This window comes from Prinia subflava, chromosome 8 (assembly GCF_021018805.1).
Source record: "Prinia subflava isolate CZ2003 ecotype Zambia chromosome 8, Cam_Psub_1.2, whole genome shotgun sequence".
Classification (NCBI taxonomy): Eukaryota; Metazoa; Chordata; class Aves; order Passeriformes; family Cisticolidae; genus Prinia; species Prinia subflava.
In genome coordinates, this window is record NC_086254.1 from 33,155,995 (window position 1) to 33,183,679 (window position 27,685).

Sequence of the window (27,685 nt, forward strand, 5' to 3'; positions counted from 1 at the left end):
CCAGGGTGGTTATTTTAGGATGTGATATGCACCAACAATTCAAGGAAATTTTAGGTGTATTGCCTTTTTCCTTCCACTTCTGCACCCAATTGTGTGACTGGGGAGAGTAGTTTATATTACACCCAAGAGACTTTCTGAATGGAGGAAAGTCAGAGAATTAATTCATTCTGCACACCTCTACCTCAGCTGGTTTGTGGTGTAGGAGCTCTCATCAAAGAAAAAACTGACTTTGAATGTAATTTGAACTGACATTCAAACCTGAGCATTTTGCATGTCTATAACCAGTTCTTCCTTTTTATTCATTCCTATAAATACAGTAGGATTCGGCAGGGAGAGCTGCACAGGTGGAACTGAGTAATGGCTCTCAGGGTTTCTATAAATTAAGAACACCCAAGCTGACAATGTACATGTCGTCTTTATCAATTCTCTCCCCAAGCCATGCCAGGCTCTCTGCAATAAACTTCCTCTCCGTTTCACACCTAATCATGTGCAGCATAAATCCCACAGATCACAGGCTGCTCCCAGGGCTGAGGAGGGATCCCCAGCTCTGGGGTGTTTACCCTCAGTTGTGATCAAGCTGAGACAACTTTTCTCCCCTGCTCACCCTCCACCACGGCAAAGGAACCTCAATGAGCACAATAATCAGAGTTCAGCTTATTTTTTAATTCAAATGCAAAGCACCTGGACATCCCCACTTGCTATGCTGCCCAGCACCTCTTCCCTTTCTGTTTCCCTTGTAAACAGGCTGCAGGTGAATTGTGCTGCTCAGCACTTTTCAGACTTTATCCCTCTATTTTTAAATACAGCGCAAATGTGATTAGCACATCAGCCTGATTATCTCCAGAAGGATTCAAGAAGAAGACTGCCAGCCGGCTTCAAGCCTTTGCAAATCCTATTAAGGTTAAAGAAAGTGTTCACAGGGTGGTGCAGAGGGTGCTGCTGAGGCTCAGGAGAGGTGTGCAAAGGGAGAAGCTGCACCATCACACTCTGCCTCTTTGTGTCACCCCAGCAGCACAAGCCATGCAGAGAACTGTTAAATCTGCCCTTTGCTTGATCACAAAGGTAAATATTGTACTAGAAGCTCACTGAAATGCCCTCTCTTGGCCTTGTGTGCCACATTTCATCCTTTGCTCTCAATTTACATTTTTCCCATTTTGCTGGCTTCCTTTCTGCTCTTTTGGATGCTTGGCCAGCTCCTCTCAGGCACTGATACTCTCAGCCAGCATGGACAAAGAGGCACATGTGTATCTTGTGAGAGCACACACCAACACTTTCAGAGGTATTTGGTTTGCAGAGGCCTAAAATATATCTTTTTTTGGATTCAGTGGGCTGACTCTGGAAACAGCACAGCATCTGCATTTCCATCTGGGAGATGGGGAGGAAATCTGGACAGACATATGGGAGTCACTGTTTTTATATTTCCAACATTGATGGATAAGCATCTGAATTTTCAACAGCCACCTCCTTAGCTCAGAGTCAACAGAGTTTGCTGCTTGTTGGGTAAAAGAACAAGTATTTCAGACTAAAACTCCACTGAGGAGGAGTCAGAGCTCCTGAATTTCGAGGAGAGCTGCCCTCCCTCTTGGGAAACCTGTTCAGATTCAATGGGTGCCTTGGTTCAGCTGGGCAAGAACCTGCATTCAGTGCAAAGGCTGTGAGTGCTTCAGTCACACTTGAACCTCAAAAGTCAGACCCAAGTGTTGACAGAGATGTGAAAATATTTATTCTCAAATCAGTTCCTCTTTGCAGACCTTAAAAGAAGGTTTTCCCTCTTGCTGTCAGCCAGATGTGGTTAACACACGTGTGTGCACATGCAGGTGTACATATAGCCCTGTGCAATTTTCCCACAACCTTGCAATCTCCTGGAAAATTCCCCAGCAGGCATTAAACCCCAGAAATCTCCAGAAAGGCTAATAAATCATTCTAAGTATGATGTTTGCAGGGGAAGACATTTTGGAGATGGTAAAAAGAAGCCCATTTTCCAAATGTCAATGAACCTACAGCAATGGTGAGTGGCTTCTCGGATGTCTGCCCACTTATTAGAGATGTGCCAAGTCAGATACCTACAATATTCAACTAGAAAAAGTTAGAGGATAAATGACTGTAGCCTTTCCGAGCCTATAAAGAGGGAGGCAGGGATCAGAAATGATGGGGGAAAAAAATGAATCTCCCACAGGCCTATTTTCCAGAGTTCAGCTGTCTCCTGAGAGCAGCAAGAAGCACAGCATGGAGAAGTAATTGCCCATGAGAAATTCCCTTTGAATACACAGGACAACATTACTGGGCAGAGAGGCAAGAGGAGGAACAGGAGCTCTGTGTGCTCTGTGTGCTCCTCAGGAAGCTGTTTGTACCTACACAGCCACAGATTTCTGTCACATTCATTTAGGGAGGAGAGTCACCCAGGCCAGGGGCTGGGTGTGTGTGCTGTGACCTGCCAAATGCCAGCTCCTCTCATGTCCTTGTGCATGGGAGACACGAGAAATGGTAGACAGAAACACAAATGTCATCTCTAACTGCAGGAAGGAGGTGTGAGGGTTACCCTGGTGGATAATACATTCATTATGTTCCTGCTTTTGAGGGACTGCAGAGAACAGGATGCCAAATTCCCTCCACACCATCACAATCACAGGGCATTTTACAATAGGATCCTACCTCCTTATTTTTTTGTCATTGCTAAAGTAACCATTTGGAAGTGAAACTCCTGCAACCTTTCATTAAAGAAGATGGGAAGCCAAGAAAGTGGAGGGGATAGATGGCATTTTAATGACACATTAGACACAAAGTGATGGCCACACTATTGTGTGTTAGAAAGCTCTGAAGGATGCTCAGCCAACTTGATAGCTTGATGGAATGAACATTTAAATACTTCTTTTTGGGAAGGAGGTGTGGGATAATGGAACAAGGCCATGCTGCTGGCAGCTCAGGGGTTGATTTTTTTGTGGCACAGCTATGGCTGATAGTTTAGTGTCCTACAAATATGTGTTAGTATTGTAAGACAATTGAAATTAAAATGCCCAGGACCTGATTCTTCTCCCACGTGCAGCATCAGTTTCAGGGAATTTGTGCCTCAGTCACATCAGTACAAATGAAGAGAAATTCCAGGTGGGTATTTCTGTGTGTGAGCCTCCTTCCACAAGGTGTTCAAGCACAAGTTTAAATCAATCCCTATTCAGTCAAGACTGATGCAGATCTTTGGCTTTCATTAAAGAAATGTACTTAAAAACTTTGTCTAATAGGAGTGAAATACAAGCCAGGGCTTTAATTTTGTTCCTGTACCTTTCCTGGTGAACCTTGCTACAGAGGAAAGTAATTTTTTCAAAAAGAAGGTATCAGTGGTTTGAATCCAGATCATCTTGAGCCTGCAGGGAAGTTTATTACTTGGCTGCAGCACCTCAGCAGAAAAACATTTGATATTGATACTCATCTACTGAATGCAAAAAGGAAAGAATTAAAAAGAGAAACTAAACACCAAAAAACTAAACAGCTAAATGGGTTAAATGACTTGTAATGGTGCCTTCCAACACAAACTATTTATGATTCCTATTTATCTAATAAATATTAGATTGCATTTTTAGGGTTTTCCTGCTTATATCTGTCCAAACCTGCAAGCCTGCCTGCTCACTGAAGCAGGAGTGCACCCGTGTGAGCTCCAGAGCCTACAGACCCCCAGTAACCCCCCCACCAGCACACCCAGCTTTTGCACAGCCAAAATGTGAATTTTATAGATGCAGCTAAAAAAAGCCATCTGGAAATTTTTTTCCACTGTGTTTCCCATTAAGTGCTTGTCGACTGTAATTAAAATAATTAATATTTCGCAAGGTCAGTTTTGTCCTGCTCTCCCTTCCACACAGGGCCACGAACTGCAGCAGCAATTAGTGAGAGATGAGTGATGGAAGTCATGGTTTCAAAAGGTCAGAGATGGCTTTCCTTGCTCACAGCAGCTGCACACAACATCAGACCTGAAAAGAGCTAAAACCTCCACCAAGGGTTCAGGTTTGTAGTAGGCACATCGCACCCAGGAAGATGTAGGTGGTACCAATAGACCCAATATTCTATACAATACCCAGCCCTTGATTCAATAAAATACCCAGCTCCTGATTCTATACAGTATTCAGTCCCTGATTCTATAAAATATCCAGCTCCTGATTCTATACAGTATTCAGCTCCTGATTCCATAAAATACCCAGCTTCTGATTCTATACAATATTCAGTCCCTGATTCTATAAAATACCCAGCTCATGGTCTATTCAATATTCAGTCCTTGATTCCACACAAAATCCAGTCCTGGCTCCCTGGGAGCAGCAAATGGAGCCAGGGGAGGATGAGGTCTGGGGAAATTCACTCTCCTACTCAGGCCAGCACAGCACAGGGTGGGAGATTTCCCTTGGCCTCACATTAAAGGAGAATTTTCTCCAATGCAATCTGCAGAAAGTGCACCAGAGAAACAGTTGTAAATACATACATAAGGAGTTTTTTAAGAATAAAGAAACTTGAAGAATAATGGAATTTGTTGTGCTGATAGGTAGTTAGGGGTTAGAAAATCTTACATTATATTCCTCCTTGTTCTGTGACAGTGGCAGCAGAAAAAAACAGCACAAAAAGTCCTTGTTTTTTTCTTGTGTTTTCATTTCTTTTTATTTGCAGCAAAGTGTTCCCCATTTAGATCTCAATTTCCTTTCCCCTGCTGCAATGGGGTCACCACGGCAGGGGTGAAGGCAGCGTGTGCCTGGTTACCCCCACCAGCCCAGCAGAGAGAGCAGACAGCCCCCACCACATCACTGTAATTGTTAGTGCCAAAATGTACCGACCTAAATGGAATTTCACCTTGGGAGCTGGGGCTGAATGGAGCCTGAACAGAGGTGAAATTCCCCAGGCATATGGCGAGTCCTCTGGCTGGTGCAGTGGGAGCCCTGGAGCTCCTCATCAGCCTGGGGAGCCCCCATTATCTCCACAGAGTGCTGGGATCAGGGGAGCAGAGCAGCTGTGAGTGTCTCTTTGTGCCAGTGGGGAGCTGCAGAGCGCTGAGCTGCTGCCTGTGCAATGAAAATCAGGAATACAGCTCCTCTGAATAAGTTCAGACCACTGAGGTCTGTTTGTTTCAATTATCACTGGTACAGCCAAGTCTCCTGAAGGATCCCATTAGCTCCCAACTAGTTCTTTTACATACAGGCACCTTTTCTAATACCTTTTGTGTTAATGAAGCTGCCTTTTTTTTTTTTTTTTTTTTTTTTTTTTTAATAGCTCACACTGGAGCAGATACCGAAAAGAGAGCTGGAGCACTTAAAAATAAATGGGTCAAATGTGTCCCTGGTGGAACGCAGTGGGGTGTATTGATAGTTTGTTTAGATCTAAGCTGTTGAGCAAGTGAAATGGTGGGAAAAAAGGGAGAAGAACAAAGAACTGAATCTAAATAAAGACCTGTCTCGTCCCCCCTTTTCCTGGTTTTCTTCCTACAGGTCAGTACGTGGTGCTTCCACTTTGCAGTGATGTTTTGTGAATAAGGTGTTACATCCATAATTTTTTACCTGTTAATGCTATTTACAAAAGCCCTTCCAGGAAAATGGTTAAATTCATGCCTGGTGCCTCCATTCATGCCCACATTCCAGTAGCTGGGAGAGAAAATAGTCTCCAAAGAGGAGCGTAGTTCTCTGTTTCTTCTCCCTGGCTGTTGCTACTGCATACGGAAAGGTTAGAATTTGTTTAAACTGCCAAGGATTGCAGCTCAATTAAAGTTCAAAAACCATCAAATAAAGGCAAGAAGGCAGAGGTCAGATGTCCCTTTGTGCCTGTGACAGCTCTCCAGCACTCTGCCCTGGGGGGGACAGACTGTGAGTTCAGCTCAGGAGGCAGCAGGAGAGGGAAGGTGCTGTGGGACTGTGCCTCAGAGGCTTTGACAGCAGCACAAGCACCCCAGCAATGCTGCCAGCACAGGGAGGAGAGGCTCTCACTGAAATTGGATGGGAATCCTTTTCTTTTAAGATACCAGATCTCATTATACACAATCTGCTTGCAAGCCCACCAGTTCTGCTCGGAGATTTTCCGCTGGGAAATGCTGCTGTACTTCAAGGCTCAGTTTCTCCACACTCATTTTCCAGCCCTCTTGTTAGGCTCTATTTTGCAGGGTCAAAAGGCCCTTTACTCTCAAGACTCCTCTCCATGTAGATACTCTTAAAACTAACGATAAAAATCTCCCCTCCATCTTTTAATAAGATAATGAATAGAGTTCTTGGTGCTTCAGGTCATGTAACTCATTTCCCATGCCCTGAATCATTTCTCTCGCCTTCGTCTGAGGTCTGTGCAAGACCTCCCAGTCACTCCTGAGGAGTCAGTGTCAGAAGTGGGTGAAGTGTCCAGCAGCCATCACTCAGCCCTCAGGACAGAGGTGAGGTTACTGCTCTAATTCCATTGATTCTTCTCTTGTGCTGTGGAGCTGAGAGCTTCCTTTGTGCCTGCTGCCCCACCACCCTTGAGCCCACCCCGGAGCCATCCTCTCCCCAGCCAGGATCTCCCACCCCGTGGTTCCATCAGCATTTTCCCTGCCGGGGCAGCAGCTGCCTGTGTTTAACTGGAGGTGTTGTGGCTGTCCCCCTGCACACAGCACTGGGGAAGACACACCTCAAGTCTGGCTTGGCTTTTGGGCTCCTTCCTGCAAGAAGGTGCAGAGCGTGTCCAGAGGATGGGCTGGAGCTGGGGAAGGGTCTGGAGAACGAGATGGAGCAGCAGAGGGAGCTGGAGGGGGCTCAGCCTGGAGGAAAGGAGGCTCAGGGGAGACCTTACAAAGCTCTGACAGGAGGGTGCAGCTGGAGGGGGTCAGCCCCTTCTACAAATAATGACATACAGAACCAGAAAAAATGGCCTCAAGCTGCACAAGAAGTTTAGATTGGGTATTAGGGAAAACTTCTCCATGGACAGGGTGTCAAGCACTAGAAGAGTGAGAGAGCTTATGGCTGTTATTGATCTGTCCTTTTTAACTCTGAGGTGAGGAGCCCTCAGTGCCCCGAGGGCTGGAGGAAGGGGAAAGTGCACCACAAACCAACACAAACACACATACAGCAAGGCTGAAGGGATTTTAGTAAACATTTCCCTTCTTCTGAGGTTTTTTTTAAAGAGAAATGAAGTATAATCTTGTCCTTCAGAGGAGATCTATTCCACTGGATGGACTATTTTTTACAATAGCTGATGCCCCTGCCAGCCCAGAGGAAAGCAAACTGAGTGATTAAAGGAGTCTAAAACTATTGCTGAAGTGAAAAAGGACATGCAGCAAGGACAGTCATTTTTAAGTTGTGCAGAAATATTGCATGCTGATTTAACAGCACAAAAGTTGTAATTTCTTGTTGATCACACTTTTTTTTTCTCTTTCCAAACCTATACCCAGACTTGCAATCTTTGCCTCATTAATTACTACAGTGGCTACCAAAGAGAAAGAAGGGACCAGTTCATTACAAAATTCCTTTGTTTGCGCTTGAGCTCCTGGGAATTGCACCTGAGTGCAAATTGTGTTTGCAGATATTAATGATGAATGAAAGGAAACCCCAGATGAGGAGAGGAAAGTGCAGATAATTTGAGCTTTGCAAGGTATCTGGAGAAGGGATGAGTGTATTTGTGAGCTCCAGTTAGCAGCAGTGCCTTCCACGGATGGCAGAGCCAAGAGTTTATCACCCCAGATCCTCCAGCCAAGCGCAGTGGCCAGAAAAGAACCTGAAAACAGGTTTCAGGAGATGATAAAAGTTTAAAAGGAGGGGGAGGCAAGGGAAGATATATCCATTGGTGCTAAATGGAATAAAGAATTATACACAAAGAGCACCAGCCTGCAGCAGCTGCAGTCGAGAAAACAAATCAACCATTTATTACTTCTCCTTCAGTGTTTTAAAATATTTATGGAATGCCATCCATAACCAAGTTAATTGTGAATGGCTGATGGTGTATTTGCAGAGCCTCCTTCACCTGTGAGCAGCAGAAAGGGACTTTTCATCAATGACAATGATTATATGGCCCCTTAACAGCTCTCTGTGTGCCTTGTGGTCCAGTGCAGCTACACCCACAGGGTTTGCAGGGCATTATTGGTGAGTGCAGCCAAGGAACACCAAGGGAGTGGGCAGAACACAGTTCTGAGTGTCTGTGCAGGCAGGGTGAGTGTCCTCTTGGAGAAGGAAACCAGCCCCATTTTGCCAGGCAGAGACTGTGAACATTCACAGCTGAGAAAATAAAAAAGCTCTGTGGTCCCTGCCATTTCCAACCAGGAATTAATCCAGAGTGACCTCATTAGTGCTGGTAGCACCTTGCTTAACTCAGTATTTAAATAAAAATAAACAAAGAACGAAACCCAACCTGCTACTTGCGCCGTGACCTGGTGTCAGAAATGAGGAATTCATCTCCACAGTGGTTTAATCATATCAGAAAGATGGGTGCCAGGATTCATTACTGTGACAAAATGTTGATTGTTTAATCACATTATCTGCCAGCTCTCGGGGAGGCTGGGACAGGTTTGTGTGACACAGCCCTGCCACGGGGCTCACAGGAGCTGCCTCCTGCCACACACCTGGCTCTGGGGTGTCCCTGCTGTCCCCAGGTGAGGCTCAGCACCTGGAAGTGGCACCACACACCTCCCCTTACTGCTCATCTCTCAAAAAAAGTGTGTTTTTTACCCACCCCCTTCCTCTCACCATGTGGACACAGTCTGTTCACCCAGGTGCACGGGAACAGGGCATCAGCAAACACTGAAAGAGGGTTTCTGATTCCTTCCCACATTTTTATGTGCAATCCTGTTGCCTCCTGGAGATGAAATCCAAAGAAGTTTTTATTTTTACCTGGTCACAACTTTTCCAGACTAACTCCCATCAAGGTTTGCCAGACTTTCTTCAGTCCAAATAAGCATAAAAAAAAAATCTGCTTAAGTCTTTCTGCAGCATTTTCCATTTTGGTGACATTTAACAGATATTCGTGCTCTGCCCAGCTCAGATGAGAATTACAGTGAGCAAAGCAAGCTCATGCTTTGGTCAGCTGATTTCACTGTGGGTAACACAGAATCACAGAAGGGTTTGGATTGGAAGGGACTTTAAAGCCCACCCAGTGTCACCCCTGCCATGGCAGGGACACCTCCCACTGTCCCAGGCTGCTCCAAGCCCTCTCCAACCTATCCTGGGACACTTCCAGGGATCCAGGGGTGACAAAATCTTTGCACATGTCCAGAGTAGAACAAGACATGTGAAGATTAATCAAACCTCTGAGGGTGTCCAGAACTTTTCACAATGGCTTAAAATAATAACAAGACAGCTCTTCACAGGTGTTTTGTAAAAGCAAAAGGTTTTAATGATGGTAAAAATAATAAACATCATACAACAAAGAAAAAGTTGAACACAGGTGCCCTGGCACCCTGCTACAACACCCTAAAAAAGCCCTGAGTACCTTTGTGCTCCTTCTTAAATATTTAATGTTTTAGGAGGGACAATTTGGCTGCCAATAGAATCTAGCTACATTCTGAGGAACAGCCAAAGAGACCTATCAGTGTTTTTATCTTGGCACTGAGCAAATTACTGTCAGGACAGCAAAGAAGTTTCTGGGTCCTTTACCTTATAAGAAATAAGGGGTGAGTCTTGAACCTCTTCCTGTCTGGAGACACCTGCTGGGGTGTGGGGGCTTTACTGACAGGGGCAGCCACAGCTTCTCTGGGCACCCAGTGCCAGGGCCTGCCCACCCTCACTGGGAGGAATTCCTTCTGAGAATCTTCCAGAAAACGGGTAAAATGTTGGGTCCTGCTCCCAGCTGGCAGGAGAGCTGTGTCCCACCAGGAATTCCTGCAGCTGGGCTGAAGAACGAGGATAGCTCTCCTACAAACCCTGCCCAAGAGAATTGTAAATACACAAACGTGTTCTCACAGCCCCGAGCTTACAGCTCCTGTTGTTAGCACACATCTTTCACAGACACATTCAGCCTCCAGCTAAGGACTTCAGATGATGGAGAATCCACCTTGCTGCCGGGTAATTTGTTTTAGTGGTTAATTACTTTCTGCTAAAAACGTGCACCATATTTCTAGTCTGCATTTCTGCAGCAACCGCTTTAAAGCAAGTTTTTAAATGAGTTCAAATATATGCTGGAACAGGACTTAGGGAGTTAATTAATACTGTTTGGATAGCCAGACAGTGGAGACATGTTCAATAAAGCTGACATTTATGTATCGCTATCAATTCACAAAGATGAAACACTGAATTCACTTGCAAAGCAACAGGCTTGCGGATTTTTAGACATCTTAGTAGAATTTCAATAAAGCCATAAAGAATAATCTACTTAATTTCCACCAAACCCTCTCTCTATGATGTAAGGGTAGAACAGTTTTATTTCACATAATTTAGGGAAAAATATTCACTCCGTAGTCTCTGACTGAGCAAAGCCTGAGCTGAAGAATATTTATCTTACTATTTTAATTTTTCTCCCATGATTTATAAAGGCTGCTGTCTCTCCCCAGAGATGCTCAGATTCCTGACGTTGATTGATTCAAGAGGGAAAAGTTTGTAACATTTGATCTGACAAGGTGAACACATGCAATCCTTGGACAGTACCAGGGAGAGAAGTCATATTTTTATTTTGAGCAGGGTTCTGGTCAGATGTTATCTGAGTTCAGAGCCTGCAAGAAATTATTGTGAATATGTAAAGAGAAATAACCTGCTGGGAGAAAAACTCTTCCTGAGTCCTGCACAAACTGAGCAGCTCTGGACAACTCATTTGTGACAATTCTCCTTGAGATTCACACCTTGCCTAAAGTAAGGACAGGAGCTGTCCATGGTTTCCAAATCAGTCACACCAACAAATCCGGGCCATTTCCTGCAAAATGCCAAGACATGCAAACATTTCTGCCATCACTGCAAAGACAAATCTCTTCTTCCTTCCCCCACCAACATGCAGCCATCAGAAAAAGCAAGGTTTAAAGGGATTTCACACTTCCATAAAAAATAACCCACAAATCACTCCTGTGAGCTGCCAAACTTGGCCACTAAGAAAGGCCAAGGACTGATTTTTGTCTGTCCCATGAAGAATGGTGGGAGATATCAGCATTAAAATCAATATAAAGCTTCTAACTCTCATCAGTTTTGAAAACTCAAGATTTTTGCCTTTTTTGGATTGGGTCTTTTCAAATATTTCAGTTCAATTTAATTTGAATCAGCTCAGTTCACTCCTTCCCTGGTTTGTTTCACTTTTTAAACCATGTTATTATTAGGTTAAGGACAAATGAATAAAACCAAGATATTTTATCCTGGAAAAAAACCACCAAAGCCTAGAAATTCACACTTGGATTATTAAAAATAAAATCAATAACAATTTTTCCTGTGAATGACTTCATCCACTTTTCATGAACTGAGATATTCCTAATGAAATGGAATTTTGTTAAAAAAATTCCAGCTAGCCCCAGCAAATATATCTTTTTGTGTTTGTAAATCCTTCCTGCCTCCCTCTACAAATAGCTGTAGTACTTCAATGAAGACCTCTTATCTCACCCAAAAAAATTCAATATACCTCTTTCCCAGGTGTGGGAAAACTGTAGCATACCAACATGTACCCAAATAAAAATTACTTCAACAAGAATTTCTCCTTTATTTTATTGAGAACAACCTGGCAAGCCTTCCAAGGAGGTGACCCTGAAGCAAAACAGATGCACAGAGCCTTGCAACACCTACACCTTCATTTCATATGTTTCGCTTTTTAGAAGAAGTGTGGGTGTCTAATGGAGCTTGGGAAAACCACATTTTCCTTCAACTACACACTCAAAGTAAATCAAGAGTGTAGAGTAAAGAGAAACTAATTCTATTTTTCTTGCTTCCAGTAGGAAGGAGAATTGTCTCTCCTCCCCTTCTTGCCCCAAGCAACGGTCTTGGCCTCAAAGAATATTTTCTCATAAAGCATAATGCAGAAGCAGCTCTCATTCACTCCAGCAAATCCTGTTTAATCCTTGGATTTGTATCGTTTGCTGACTAGACTGAGAAATTTGGCTGCATCTAATCCTTTGGCTTCTGAAGAAAAATGGCTTATTTAAATATTTAGCTGCACTTTGTCAATAGCAGCGGGACGGGGGTGATGGATGGCAGCAATTATGCTGGGTGCATCTCCATTAACGCGCCACTTCTCCCAGGTATGGAGTCTGCCTCTTGTGTGGTTTGTTTAATGATCACGACTGAGGAGGAATTTTAATGACCCCCTCAGCAGCCTGTGCTCACTCGAGGTTGGATGTTATTCAGTGGTGTGGGAGTAGCTGGGATGATCAGAGCAGTGGATTACACACACCCCCTCTGCAAACAAGTTGGCTCGGGCTGAGCTGGTGGGACACACCAGGACATCACCACAGCTCTGAAACTTCCCCCTGCAGCCCCCCAGAGTTCCTAGGCTAGCTCAGATCTTAGATGGCTTTGGAGGAATATTTCAGGGACAGGGCAAAAGATTCCAAAGGAGGCTCTAAGCCCCAGATGTTGTCCAAGACATTTATTCTCACTGGTTTCCAGGGGGGAAAGAGAATGAAGGAGGAAGAACAGAGCCTTATCTAGGCTCCTGCTAAGGAGAGATAGTTGAACCTCAGCCAATAGGGTCAGAAAGGGGAGGAAGGGTTAAACTACATGGTTACAGACTCCAGGGGTCTCTGGGGAGGGAAAAACCATTCCCCAGAGAAATACAACACAGCTGCAGCCAGGAGAGCAGCAGCAGCTCCCAATGCTGTGCAGTTTTCAGTCCATCACGTGAGGAGGGCATTCTGCACTGCTCACCGAGTGTCTGCCAGCCACATCTCTCTCTCATAAGCCATTTTTATGGATCTGTAGGGAGACAGAAAGAGTAAAGCAGACCTGCCTCACTCAGCTGTGTCAGGAGATGCCCTCAGCAGGCCAGGGCTGGGCTCAGCAGGGCTGTGCTGCTGCCACTGAGGTCAGGCAGGGATTGCTGGCCCTGCAGAAGGACTCTCCAGGATGTCTCCATGCTCACCCCTCTCTCCTGGCTTTCCAGAGGGGACTGAAGAGCTCTTCTGCTCCGGAGGGGAGCTGCACACTTGGCCCATTGCTTAATGACACTGAACTGGGCACTGAGGACAAGAGCAAACATTCTTGGCTCCTCTGGCTGCCAGAAAAAGTGAGTCAAGAATAAATCTGAGGTCATTCCACTGCTGCTCACCCTTGGTATCATCATCTGAAACGGACTGGATCCAGTGGTACCTCACAGGCCATTGTAAGGGCAGAGACAAAGAGCCTGGAAATCAATGAAAACAGGGGCCAGACCTACCACAGAAATTTGAGTTTAACCTCCAGTTCTTTTCCCCTCTTTTCTCCTTCTGTCTGGGCCAGGGGTCCTGTTCCTGCTGTTATTCTCTATGTACTACTCATATGGTTCATACCTGAGAAGTGAATTTATTAGACTACTGGTTTTAATGCTCTTCTTTTGCTTTTCCTATGTACCTGTGCACACACAGGCTTCACATGAACCATGTCCTTCTGGTCAGAGCAGTAGATATGAAAGAAATGTTCTGGATGGACTATTGCATGTTAATATTGCTGTAAAAGATGTGAGGTAAAATGTGACAAACTAGTAAATCCCAGATGCTTTGTGTTTCATGTGCATGTGATGCAAATCTTGGAAAGTCAACTGGATGCCCAGAGGACAGATGAAAGCAACAGAGATCTCTGAATGTAATTTCATTCTCAGGTAACAGACACTCTTTTAAAAGCACTATAAACTATATTGTGAAACTGAAGAATTGAAGGCAGTCCTGACCACTAGCAGGGCAGTAACAAAGAATATCTGCATTGGTGCTGTTCTGTCCATCTTTGGTGCACGTAGGATTTGGAGTCACAAAAGGCAGCTCAGTGTTCCTGATACATTTTGGAAGTAGAAAAAAAAATCCATTTGAAATCTGCCTCCTCTCAAATACACTCTGGACCAGCATAATTTTCCTATCTGTTTGTCCCCCCACGAGGTATTATTTGCATTGGGATGATCCCTGTGCAGAAGGTGTGATGGGCAGGTTTAATCAGTCAGTCCACAGACCTGACTGCTATCCTCCACCCCAGCCTTCACTGCAAAGAAATATGCAGAGGCCACCTTAAAACATAATTAAAGGCAGACCACACAAGGGGTCCAAGCAGCTCTGCCATCTATTAATGGAAATGATGAATGTCCTGCATTAACCTTGCTGCTGCTGCAGCCCGACATGCAGAGAGAGAAGCAGCCGTGTGAGCGATTCAGTGAGGTTACCTCCTGCAAATTGTATTAATAATTCACTTGTCTGTGTGAGCAAATCCCTCCTTCCCAGGCCAAAGGTTTGGACTAATTTAATGGTGCAAGGTTCAGATATCCATATGCTCCTACAGGCAGAGATGAAGCAGAAAACCTGGAGGTTGGCAGCCACCCTGTCCTGGGCCTTGTGCAAGAGTCAGAGGCTGACCAACCTTCCTGGGATGTAGTGTCAGGACACAGGGAATGCCTTCAAAATGCCAGAGGGCAGGGATGGATGGGATATTGGTAAGGAATCCTTCCCTGTGGGGCTGGTGAGACCCTGGCACAGGGTGCCCAGAGCAGCTGTGGCTGCCCCTGGATCCCTGGAAGTGCCCAAGGCCAGGATGGACAGGGCTTGGAGCAGCCTGGGACAGTGGAAGGTGTCCCTGCCCATGACAGGGAGTGGAATAAGAAGATCTTTAAGGTTCTTCCCCACCCAAACCATTTTGTGGTTCTGTGATGGCGGAAAGCAAAGCTGGGCATCTGCAGCCTGGCCTTACCAAGCACAACAGGATCCCATACACATCCCTGGGAAGGACCTGGCAGTCCCATGGCTATGGGCATTCTCTGATGGAAGTGGCAGGTCCTCTGCAATTCAGCAGAGATCCCATGTGCTGAAAACACACCAAAAGTGTGTCCAAAAGGATTTACAAGAAAATCAAAATATTGTCTGTATTCTTAAAAAACCTACTTTATGTTGGCTTGTATACCCCATTTCTTAACTGACACTGTTGACTTCTTCATGTCATTGGGGTGAGATAGGAGAGAGGAAAAAGGAAAGCAGAGAGGACAGAAGATGAGGAAGCAATCACAGAATACCCTGAGTTGGAAAGGATCCACAAAGTACATCCAGCCCAGCCCCTGGCCCTGCACAGACACCCCAAAATCCCACCCTGTTCATCCCTGGCAGTGCTGTCCAAAGGCTCCTGGAGCTCTGGCAGCATCCCCATTCCCTGGGGAGCCTGGGCAGTGCCAGCACCTCTGGGGAAGAACCTTGCCCTGATCTCCAAACTAAACCACCAAAAACCTTTGAGAATGCCCCAACTCTGGGTGGGGAGGGAGAGTGATGAATTTCAAGACTTCCAGATTTTTTAAGCATTTATACTCCCTTGTTGAACATCACCAATCTTTCATCGTGGCAACCAGTGAAGTGTTACATTTCCTTGCCTTTTTCCTACCTACACAGTCTAATTTGGAGTTACCTGCTAACAGTCACTGAATCCACTGCAGAGATTTCGTGCCATTTTCACTTCTGGAGCAGTCACTTGACAACATGTCAGGTGGGAGCAGCACGCAGCCGAGGCTGAGAAATCCGGCTGTCCACGGGAAATGTGGGTGGCAGAAGCAGGGAACCTGCAAAGATCCAAAAGAAGGTGGTAATTGCCCAAGAGCAGAGATAATTGGAGCAGACAAGCCTCACATGAACCCATGCAATTACAATTTCTTGCCATCCACAGTGCAGCTGCCCCACTCCTTGAGAGAGACTCGGGGTGTGTAGTAACTTTAAAGCCCAGATCTGGAGGTTTAAGTCTGAAGATAAAAATATTGTGCCTTTAACTGGGAAGGGTTTAACATGGCTGGAAACTGTAAATGTTATGGGTTCCCAGCAGTAGTGCAACCATCACTGTGAACACATGGCTGTGGTGCCAGCTGTGAGTGCCTGTGCTGGATGTAATTGCTTTTTTTCCTCCTAGTGTTCCTCATCAACCACCCAACCAACATATGAAGCAGAGGAATTCGCCATACGAGACAGGAAATCTTGCACAAGATTTGCTCCAGTTTCTCTCAATGTTGATCTGATATGAAGAGAAATAGCAACAAGAGATTACAGGGTGTTGAAGCAAGAAAGGATGGTTTGCCTAAAATCCTGGCTGAATGCAAAGTCACAGGGAAAAAGCTGTGTGAGCCATTTGCCCTTTTTCCTAAGGAGCCCTGAGCCTGAGCTCTCTGAGGAGTGCTAGCACAAGTTTGGGAATACAGAATCAATGTCTGGATGTGACTCCAAAGCAGTGGTGACAGCTGGATTTGCAGCTGCTGCTGCCCGTGCCTGCTGTAGCCTCTTCCATCTCTGACCCTTCAGCTCCTGCTGCAGCTCCTTCAGCAGCTTTTGTAGCTTCCCAAAGACTCCCAGATCTGCTGCCTTCCACTTCCACCCTCCCTGCTCTGTACATTCTTGTCTGTGGTACATTTTTGCTCTCCTCCCTTTACCCAGTCTTCCCCAGTATTCAGCTCCAGCTCTGCTCACAAAGCTGAGACATGAACAGCCCAGAGTTCAGGCTGCCTACACGACACCAACAGGAACCAAACCGGGGAAATCCATCCCCCTCCCACAGCACATAAAGCAGGCAGTGGCAGACCATGGAATCACAGCATGTCCTGAGCTGGGAGGGACCCACAGGATCACCCAGCCCAGCCCCTATCCCTGCACAGACACCCCAAAATCCCACCCTGTTCATCCCTGGCAGCGCTGTCCAAAGGCTCCTGGAGCTCTGGCAGCCTCGGGGCCGTGCCCATTCCCTGGGGAGCCTGGGCAGTGCCAGCACCCTCTGGGGAAGGACCTTTCCCTGATATCCAGCCTGACCCTCCCCAGCAGATGACTTTTGCCAGCTGCTCCTGAGCTACCCAACATGAGGCTTTCCCTTCCCTCCGTGGGTTTGAATGACACAGGGAGTGAAGACAGAAACCTGAATGTTTCTGTTTATGTAGTAAGGCAAATGTCAAAGCAATGGAGGAATTTTTCACAGCCCACAGACCTTGAGGACAGAAATGCGGAAAGAGGCTGCCAAGTGATGTGTTCTTTGTTTCCAGACATCAGCTTTTCCAGGCACTCTCTGGACCTGCCTGAGGAGTCATTCTCCCCAGCTCCTGGATGAATCTGTGACAATTGCAGTAGAATTCTGGAATTCTTTACATTTTCCCCCAATTTTTGTTTACAGATCTAAATTGTATTTAAATACAAATATTGTGGGCTTGGGAATCTGCTTTATACACCTGATTATTTGATGGAAACGATACTTTCTTTCCCCTCAGTTCAAATGAAAGGATTTTTTTTCCAAGGGGGAAAGGTACATTGACACCCATTCCAGATTTGTTATTCAGCAAACAGTCCAATTCAGGGTGTCAGCTTCCCTGTTGACTTGCAATACACACTGTGAGACACAGTTATCCTGCTGCCATTTACTCTGCACAGTTTCATTGGAGAGACCTCCCAACCCTACTGAATTTGGCTCAAGAGTTACCATAGGAAAGAAAATATAAGGAAGTGCCTTAAAAGGGAACTGGAAAACGGCCAGTTTGTTATTTGTTTGTTTAAATGAAAATACTAATGGTTGTTTTCCCCAGAAAGCCTGATGGTTACTTATAGATACATTTAAAAGAGGGAGAAAGGTGTTAAAAATCAGAAGAACTTATTACCTCGTTGACACTTGTAAGGAAATAACAACAAGTAAAAATCCCAGAAGCTCCTCAGCCCAAACACTTTCAGAAACAAGCGTTAACACTACAAACACTGCATGAGGGCAAAAGAAGGATCTCACAGATGTGGTATTTGTAATTTCAATTGTGGTATGAGCATTGTTTATGAAGACTTCAACAGATACATGCCAGAGCTCTAATTTGGACCTTTCATTTTCATGTGGAAATGATAATAAAAAAAAATTTGTTTGTTCTCTCTCTGGCTGCTCCCAGGTACCTTTCAAGTCAGTTATTTTTAACAAGCAAACAGCACTTTTTGTTACAAGAACTTCTGAATGAAGCCCCATTCAGAATGACAAATAAAAGTGAGCATCATCTTCTGAGATAATTAGCAGGAAACTTCAGCAACAACTCTGATTCCTAGAATTTTAATGGCAAGAGTTACCTTTGCAGCACAGGGTTGAATTCCTGGAGGCAGCACAGGGTTGAATTCCTCTTTAATTTAGAGCTACTCATAAATAGAAACAAACACCAAAGTCAGAAATTATGGGCCTCCGTCCCCCCGATTTTGCAATGAAAATCTCGTCCACCATCACTGCTGGAACCCTCCCCAAGTACTGATGAAGGAAAAGCTCTGTCCTCCACTGCCATCTCCATTTCTCTCTGCCCTCTGGGATAGGATGGTGCCTTTCCCAAAACTCAGATAGCACAGGAGCATGGAGCTGTAAGGAGAGCAAACCTCAGCACTGCCCCAAGAGGAAGCGTTCAGGGCCAGGCTGGATGGAGTTCTCAGCAGCCCAGTGACGGTGTCCATTCCAGGAAGGCATGGAGGGCTGGAACAAGGTGATCTTTAAGGTCCCTTCTAACCAACTCCAGCCTTTGATTCTTTGAAAAGCAGAGGAAGAATAACCAAGAAAGAAACAGGCTAACAGTGATGTTCATCAAAGGCCAGTGCAGCCCTGAGGGACTCGTGACAAAGGGCCTGGGGACACGGCCCTTGGGGAGGACCTGGTGGGGCCTGATTGTTACAGAAAGCCACTGCTGAGAAACAGAATAATTTGGGTTTATAGCACACCTTTCCAACCCAAGCTATGGCAAAATAACTCGAGGGATGAGCTGCAGTGCAATTTATGGCTGGAGAAGCGAGGCAGGCTTTACTTGCACAGCAGCACCTTGCAGCCTGCCTTTGCCAGCAGAAGTGTTCTGCTGAGCAGGAGGACTCTGAATCTAAAGGCAGGAGTGAGGCAATTTGTTCTACTGCCTCTGCCAAGGATGTTCCTCACAATCTGTGCTGTTCTCCCTCATCACTAAAGCAGGACCAGCAGTGACAAGGACAGGCATCAGTCCCACCTCGGGGCCAGCACAGCCAAAGGGATGCACGAATCCATGTGCCCATCCAATGTCCTGTCCAAGGCCTCAGTGTCCCCCTGGGCACACATGTTTAACCCCTGAGACTGCCCAGCACACCCAGGGGAGCTCTGTGAGCTGCTGCTCTGTCTGGGAGGCCCTGCCTGCAGTGACAGTGGCAGTGGAATCCTCCCCACCCCTGCCCCTGAGCGTGGGATGGCTGCAGGCAGAACCACTCGTCTGTGTTTGTAAGGACAAGCTGCACAGCCCCACTGGGCATGTTTTCCTGGGCTGCCTTCTCCAGCAGCAGACCTGCCCGACCTCCAGCTAACCTGCAATCCAAACAACTGTGCTGGAAGGGAATCTGTCCACAAACTCAGCCTGAGCTGCAGGAGGCAGAGATACACACGAATAAAACAAAGCCAATTTGTTATCTCGGATTAAACCCTTGGTGACTTCAGCAGAATTTGACTTGATACTGGCGTTTCATCAGCCCCAAGTTCAGGGCAAACACAGCAGAAATGTGTGCAAGAAGCCTGCAGGTCAGGATGATTGGCTCTGTCTGGGATGAGCAGAAATACACAGCCTGTGCTCTGCAGAGGAATGAATATAAATTATTGTAAGCAAAACCGAGCAGCTTGTTTACAATGTGTGTTACCTAAATTATGTCAATATTTCTCTCAATTTTTTTTTGTCAAGCCTTCCTTCACATGCAAACAAATCCCTCTCCCACCCCTCAGCTTTCAAAAAAAATCAAGCAAACACATATCCTCTTCAAGTGCCAGTCAATCACAGGTTTCAAAGTGTAAGCAGAAGAAGAAAATATCTCTTTTTTTGCTTTTGAAATGAACACAAAATAATAAAAAATACCAAACTGTAACATCAGACCATCATTAGTGAGTGTTTAATCAGAAACAACAGATTGGCCTTCAATCATCTCTAATGACAACTCCTCTGCTGTGAAGTCTGACTCTGCAGGCAAGCACAGGGGAGCTCTCAGAGCCTAGCACACAGGGGTTTAATAACACACTCTGTGACCTGTGATTCCATTTGTCCTATAGAATCACTGTACCTGGCATGTCCAGGGCCATTTCTTATGTCCCCTCCTGAAAGGGAACAAAATTACAATGGATACCCTCTCATGCTTCACTGAGGTAAAGCCAGTAATGAAGGGAGTTGGATTTTGCTACACAATCAGGAGGAGCAGCAATAACTCTTCCCAGCAGCCAGAAGGTTCTGGAGGTATATTGTTTTCTCCAGCTATCTGAAATAAATCCCAGGGGGTAATTACAGAGCAGAGAAATAACACATAAATCCTGTTTAATTGACAACACCGAGAAACAAAAGGAACACTACAGAGTTCCATCCCTCCTCCTGCACTCCCCATGCTGCTCCTAATGTCTCTGGGACATCTGGAAACCAGGGAGGGTCAGGCCCAGAAATCTCAACGTGGATGGGGAATCTGCCTTAATGTAAAGCTCTTATGGGGGAGCATCCATCCCCATCCAGGGTAATGGGTTAGGAGGAAAACCAGCAGAGCAGAAAACTGGTATCAGCCCAGATTATCTCACTCCAGGACTCCTGACCCTGCAGGAGAGGATTCGCACCAGGCTGCAGGCACTGAGCAGGGTGTGCTGCTGCCCCACCCTGCCAGCAGAGAGGGGAGGGCTGGAATCCTCCCTGCAGTGCCCTGCTGTGCTGCTCTGCCCACACTGACAGCTTCTCCAGCTCTGTCCTCCAGGCAGCTGAGGGCCTGGAAGGAAATGGCAAGGACCTGTGTGGTTTTGCTGTCCTGGAATCAGCATTTGAAGGGAAACTCCTTGGAAAAAGCTGTGTGTGGTCTCTGTTCATCCTGCAGCTTAGAGGCAATGCAGGGCAGGGAGGGGCAGCACATCCTGGGAGCTGATATCCAGTTTACTCTTGCCTTTGTCACTGACTCCTACATCATAACCTTTAGGGAAAAACAAGAGAGTGAAAGGGACTGGAAATGCCCCCTGAGCTGTCTGAGAGGTCTGGTGGTGGGCTCAGTGCCTTGCAGCAGCCACAGCATCTGTTCCTGGCACTGACACCTGCAGGGCAGCCCTTGCTGCTGGCTCTGCTCTCTCCAGAGCAGAGGGAGGCACTGGGCAGAGCCAGAGCACCCATCCAGAGCCCCACTGCCACTGCAGCTCTTACAGCACCACTGGGGTGATGGAGAGGGACTCCTTACAAGGGCTTGTAGTGACAGGACAAGGGGGAATGGCTTCAGACTGAGAGCAGCTTTAGAGGAGATATTAGGAAAATAATTCTGTACTGTGCCCTGGCAGAGGTTGGCCACAGAAGCTGGGGCTGCTCCATCCCTGGAAGTGTCCAAGGCCTGTCCCATCACCCCATCATGGTCCAAGGCTGATCCTTTCCCTTCCTGCTCTTCTGCTCGGGGATATCTCTGCAAGCTGCGGTAACAAAGTGTCCTGCCTTGTCCTGCTGCCTGTGGACAGAGCAAGGCAGGGGTGTGTCACCATGAGATTTCCTAGTTTTCTGAGCATTCATATTAAAGTAGAAGTTCTCACCTATCACACCCTGCTCATGTAAGCAAGAGGTTGTTTTTGTACATATTGCCATTGTTTTTGCATTTTTCTTGAAGAGAGGAAAGTATTGAATGACAGTCTGTTTGACCAATGTGGCTGAGAAGTGAAAATTCCACCCTCCAACCCATGGTCACCTTTCTAAAAGTATATAATAAGATGAAATTAAAAAATCAAGACTTTTCCGCCCCTGCTTGTCTTTCTTTCAACTTTCAAGTGTCTGTGTATTCATTTCAGTGTAGCAAACAGTGACAAGGGTGAAGAGCAACCGTGTTCCCCTCTCCCAGCTCTGCCTCTTCCTTCTCCAGGCTGTCCTAAGGACATGAGTAAGACACCAGACAGGAGCACACATTTCCATTACTCTCCTGCAGATGGCTTTTACAGACATACAAAGCCAAAAATGTCCTTAAAATACATCACCATGGAAGCTGAGAGACAGCACAAAAATCTGCTGATTCCAGTACTGAGCTTGAACCACTGGGATCCCCTAGAGTTCTCTGCTCAGCCTGCAGAGCCCCCTGCAAGTCACCCAGGTCCAAATGACAGTGTCACTGTCACCAGCCTCCCACCAGTGTGTTTCATACCAGCCTGGCCCCACAGAGAGTTTATTTCAGAGGGAACTTCACAATGTCATTTACACTCCCCTGAACGCCGGGGACCAGCAGCGTGTGCTGCAATCCCACCCTTTTGGCTGCTGCTGTAGCTGTGAGGAGAATGTCACTCCCACAGCTCGTGATTGTCTGTGCCTCCGTGTCCCAGCTGGCACAGACAGCCCTTTCCCTCACAGACATGGAACCCGAGTGGCAGTAAATCAGGATGTCACCACTGATACCCTCCAGACCTGTGAGCAGCCTTCCCCCTCCAGGGCTGTGCACAGAGGTGTTGGCAGCAGCTGTCACTCGGTTTTGTTACTTCACTGGAGAAGATTAACTCGTGGTGCTTAGAGAGAGCAGAAACCAAATGGCAGGGTGAGGAAAACATCTGGAGCAGCAATCAGTGTGTGCCTCCCTTCTTTCTCTTCCACACACTTCTTCTTCTCTTCTTCACATTTTTTTTTTTTTTTAATTTGATAACTGAATTTGAAACCACAAAGTAAAAGTGAAATTTTGCATCATTTTCACCAAAGTCAGTGTGATGATGCACAAGTTTTAGAGCTTTATGCAACAGGAAAAGAACCCCAGCAAGGCCTTAGGGCAGACAGGGCTCCTCCCTCCCTGTTTCTCCTTTACACAGTGATATGGTGAGACAGGAATATTGCAGATTACCAGGGAGGATACCAGGGCTCTCCTGCCATTCCTATGAAAATCCTGGTGTTTACTGTCAAGTGGATTTCTGGTAGGAGAGGATGGAGGGGGTCTTGGTTTTTCTTTCCATTTTACGTTTCAGACTTGCATTAAAGATTAAAAAGAGGACCAGGTTCCCAGTGCAGCTCCAGTTCACTGTGCAGCAGGCCAGGGCCAGACCTTTCTGCCTGAGAACACTGGGGAATGTCCTGTCCATCTCACTCAGGTTCAGATTTGGAACAGGAGGGGCCTCAGGATTTTCATTCCAAACCATTGTCAGCTTAAGTCCATTCCCTAACATACTCATTTTTCCTTAAATGTATAAATACTGCTCTATCTAGGCTGCACCAGTTCTTCTTTTGTGACCAAACACAAGTTCAATCTTCTGATGATTCTTGTAACAACCTCTTTCCCTCTTGCTTTGCTCTCTCCTCCTCTTCCCTTTCATCTCTTCTTTATTCCCATTTCTAGTCATTTTTCACTGTTCTTACCTTTATTTTATGCACTGAATGCACCTTCCTTGGTGAGTGTCTGAGTCTGAAATTCTGAAACCAGCTGGGTTCTGGGAAGTTGCACTACCCTGGATCCTTTTGGTAATGCCAATGCTCTCCAAGAGCCAGCTTCCCTCTCATTAAAGCAATTTGCATTGTATTATCCACATTTGCATTCAAACACACTTACCTGCTCCTACTGCACAGGTGTACTTGGAGCAGATCAACAGTGAGTTTGTAAGTAGTTTAAAATACAGCAATCATAAAAATTCCAGCAGTTCTGGGAAATAGTCCTGCTGAGTTTCTCTGCTCTACACAGTTGTGTACACGGGGAGCCCCAGATTGTTTGGGATAATGGCCCAAGCCTTGTAAAAGAGCTGTCACAGTGGTGGATCATATGGTTTCCAGTGAATTAAGCAGAGTCACTTAAATTTGATTATCCCTCTTTCAGTTAATGCATCTAAAAGGGTTGGGGAAAAAATTATCCAGCATCCAAATCCTTCTATTAAACTATTTTTTGAATCCAGCATTCAAACAGGGTTGACAAATAAATTTTATTGCTGTCCTTCATCCCTAGGACATCCAGAATGGAGCTCACAATGCCCATTGCCTGTTTTGGGTGTTTGTATTTATGTGTCACAACAAAAATGTTTGAAAAGTACAACAATAACAAAGCATAGCAAGGCAAATTTGCTTGATATTATCATTCCCCTGATTTTGTACAAGCAAAAAGAGACAATTACATCTGAATTTAAACCTAACCTCAGCACCCCAGTCAGACTGTAAATTCTTTTTGAGCATCCTCTGAAAGTGCATCTCAAAGTCCTGGACACACAGATGGGTCTAAAAGCTCCTCTCCACACTGAGGTGAGCCATGTCTGCTGTGAGCAGACACAAATCCACCCTGGGAAGTGCTACAGGACCAGAAAAGGCTAAAAGAGAAAAAGAAAGAAAGAAAAAAAAGGCAGAAAGTTGGAGCACAACCAATTTCAAACCGAGATGGATGGAGCTCTCTGCTCGCTCAAGACACAAGGAAAAAAAACCTTGAGATTAATTTGTGAAGGCCCAGCAGGAACTGTGCATGCTGGGGATTGTGGAGGAAATAAAGTATATAAAAATGCAGCTTTACTGTGAGGCGAGAAAGCCAATAAATCAAAGTGCATTAGCAAATATCAGCTGTATGAATAAATTGGCAGAGCCATTATGTTGTATCAGTTTCATGTAGCTGAATGCAGATGGAGCCAACTTCATTTCTGCAAGGGAACTGCTGGTCACAATGTTTAAGTCACACAGGTTTTCCTGAGAGAAAAAAACCCAAAACAGCTTTCATGCCTTATCCAGCTGATTGACTAAAATGTGTTTGTTTCTATGAAACTTCACAAACCAAAATAATGAATCCTAGTCCAGGGTCACTTTTGCTTCCAAGCCCAGTGCATGAAAACACCCCCAGGACCTTGTTCTGGCCTTTTCCCCACTGCCCCGTTGTGCCTCCAGGAGAGCACAGAGCCACCCAAGGGTTATTTGTGTTTTTGGGGTACAGCAGTAAGTGAGCATGAGAGGCTGATGGCAGGCAGAGAGGAAGAGCTGAAGGACAGCTCCCCTCTGGATCCAGGGAGCAATTCCCAGGCACGGCAGTCAGGGGAGCCACAGAGCATCCCTCTTCTTCCCCAGGGCAAGGGGGGAGAAATCCTTACAGAGTGCCCAGGGAAGTGGAGGAACCACCACCCCTGAAGTGTTCAAAACACAGGGATCTGTGGCCCTTAGGGGCAGGGTTGAGCTGTGGGCCTGGCAGTGTCAGGGTAAAGGTTGCTCAAGGATCTTAAAGGTCTTTTATATCCCTAAATATTCCATGACTCCTTACGACAGTGCAGATGTGATGCTCCTATGCATGTCTGGATGAGACAAAACTATGTTTTGTTCTATTTTCTCTTGAATGCTCAACTATTAAAGCACAGTTTTGTGGCATTCAGGTGGAGGAGGATCATTTTACAGACTCTGTCTTTTGTAAATCCTACAGAAATACTACAGAATCAACACAAATGAAAGCACTCAGAAGCCTCTGGCCTGCCCTTTCATATTATTGTTTGCATGAGGTGGATTTTTTTTCCAAGAGTGCTGACTCTCTTCTGGGAATTCTTTTAATTATGCTCATAATATTATTTCAGTAGGAGCATTCTCATTCCTATACTGCAAAATTACTTGATCAAAAAAATTTGTTTCAAATCTCCGTAGACTGCAGCAATAACAAGGAGATGTTCCAACCACGCCCTCTCCAACCTGGGCACCAGAGAGAGAGAGTGAAAAACATGTGAACTCCCCAGCTGGTTTCTTGATAATGATTTTAACAGGGATAATGAAGAGGAACTTGTGGAAAATGGAACCTTTTGTCCTCAGAGGGAGGGGAAAGATTGAGGTTTGCTACTTCTTGGCTTTGTTTTGTGAACTCTGAGGATCAAAAAGTGGTGGTCACTTCTTAAAATCTTCATTCTCAATTCCAGCCAAAGCACTTCCATGGGGAGCGCCCTGCAAGCAGAAGGAGAAGAATTGGGAAGGGTCATGAGTTTATCAGAATAACCCCTGAACCCTGCAGTGATGTCCCAAAATGCTACAGGAGGGAGGCTGGAGAACTACACTGGGACTTGAGACGAATTCCCATCTCTCTCCAAACCCTCACAGAATTTGAGAGAAGTCCCTCAGGCTCACCGTGCCTCAGTTTCCATTTGCAGAGGTGTCCCAAGGATAATGAAGTTAATGAGCTGTTCAGAGGAAATATGGATAAACACCAGAAGCATCCCCACAGCTCTGTGTATTGGTGGAATTGCAGAACACCAACGCATCTCTAAATTAGAAAAAGGGATAAAAAACAAGTTTCCTTCTTCTTAGAGCATCACTTGTGGGTATTTCTGGACTTTCTCCTACAACATTAACTAGCACCAAGAGACAGACTGAGCTGATAAGTTCAGCTCTGGAGGCAATGTTCCATAACATCCCATTTGCTAAAGCAACACCAGGATTTCAACCCACAGTTGTAGGGATAATGGGGAAATGTTTTTGGTTTTTTTAGCAATAGCAGTGCAGATTGCTGCTGTCAGCAAAAGGCAACTGTGCACACATCATTCAGGATGCTGTCTTTGTTGTCTGAGGGCCTGGCCAAAAGCCTGGGAAGGCCATCAAGAGCTCCCCAGGGCACAGAGTCACCTCACATAACATTTGCCACTTAAACAAGGAGCTTCAGTCTCCCAGGCTCCTTCAGCAATTCATGGAGAAGCAGAGCTCCCTAGACATGCCCATACTCTGTGAGCATCACAGAGCTGCCTGCAGCAGGGGCCACACCAGGGGCTCCCCTGGGTGTGGATGAATTGCTCATTGCAGGCTCTGGGCATTGAGACATTGAGTCTTCATTCCATTATGGTTCTTTCCTGCAACCAAAAAAACAAAAACAAAAACAAAAACAAACAAAAAACCCCAAACAAACAAAACAAACAAACAAACAACAACAAAAAACCAACAAAACAAAAAAACCCCAAAAAACCCCCCCAAAAAAACAAAACAAAATAAAACCCACCAAAAAACCCCAAACCAAACAAAAAAAAACAACAACAAAAAACAAACACAACCCCCCCCAAAAAAACAAACTCTACTCCAAAATAATACCAATAATAATAATAATTAAAAAACCTCCACCAAACAAACAAACAATAAGAACTCTGAGCAAAAATATACCAATTTACCTTTCCCAGCTCTGTGAAATACATGGGGAGGCTGAATCACCTGAAGCAAACCAGTTTGGTTTGATACCCACTGAACATAGGTGCAGTCAGCAAAAGCAACAGTTCCATATATTTATTGTCTGACCTTTTTACCTTCTTGTTGTTGTTGTTGTTGTTTGGGTTTTTTTTGGTTTGTGGTGGGGTTTTTTGGCACAGCAAGAGATCAAACTCTTTATTGTGCCTTGAAAAAAATTTTGGCAGAATTTACATGGAAATGCCTCCCGAGAACAAGCATTGTATTTACCACTGGCTCTAAGTTGAATCTGTCTCCAAGGCGCTCCTGCAGCCCCACCTGGGAATGCTGCAGACACATCTGACACGGCAGTGCAGAATTCATGGGTTACTCAGCCTCTCATTTGTGAAGAACCATCCCATCTCAGGTGTGAACTACTCATTAAAGCCTCTCTCTTCTGCTCCTGTTTGCCCTGTGCCATTGAGGAGCTGGCAGTGAGGAATGACCCTTCCTACCCTCAATGGAGCCTTCTCCCTGGGGATCAATAAATCACAAGGAGGAGACACAGACTGAGACACAGACCCTGCCAGATCCAAGGCAAATCCTCTCCCCAGAGGGC

At 45.6% G+C, this 27,685-nt stretch overlaps 1 long non-coding RNA gene across 1 annotated transcript; it reads right to left on the reverse strand.

The window, feature by feature from the left end:
• Window positions 1-23,687: 23,687 nt before the first annotated feature.
• LOC134554200 (uncharacterized) lies at window positions 23,688-27,334 on the reverse strand. Its single transcript, XR_010081205.1, has 3 exons — window positions 27,075-27,334; window positions 26,047-26,182; window positions 23,688-25,866 (listed from the first exon to the last, which is right to left on the reverse strand). It is a non-coding gene; the product is annotated as an uncharacterized LOC134554200 (long non-coding RNA).
• Between the last annotated feature and the right edge of the window lie 351 nt (window positions 27,335-27,685).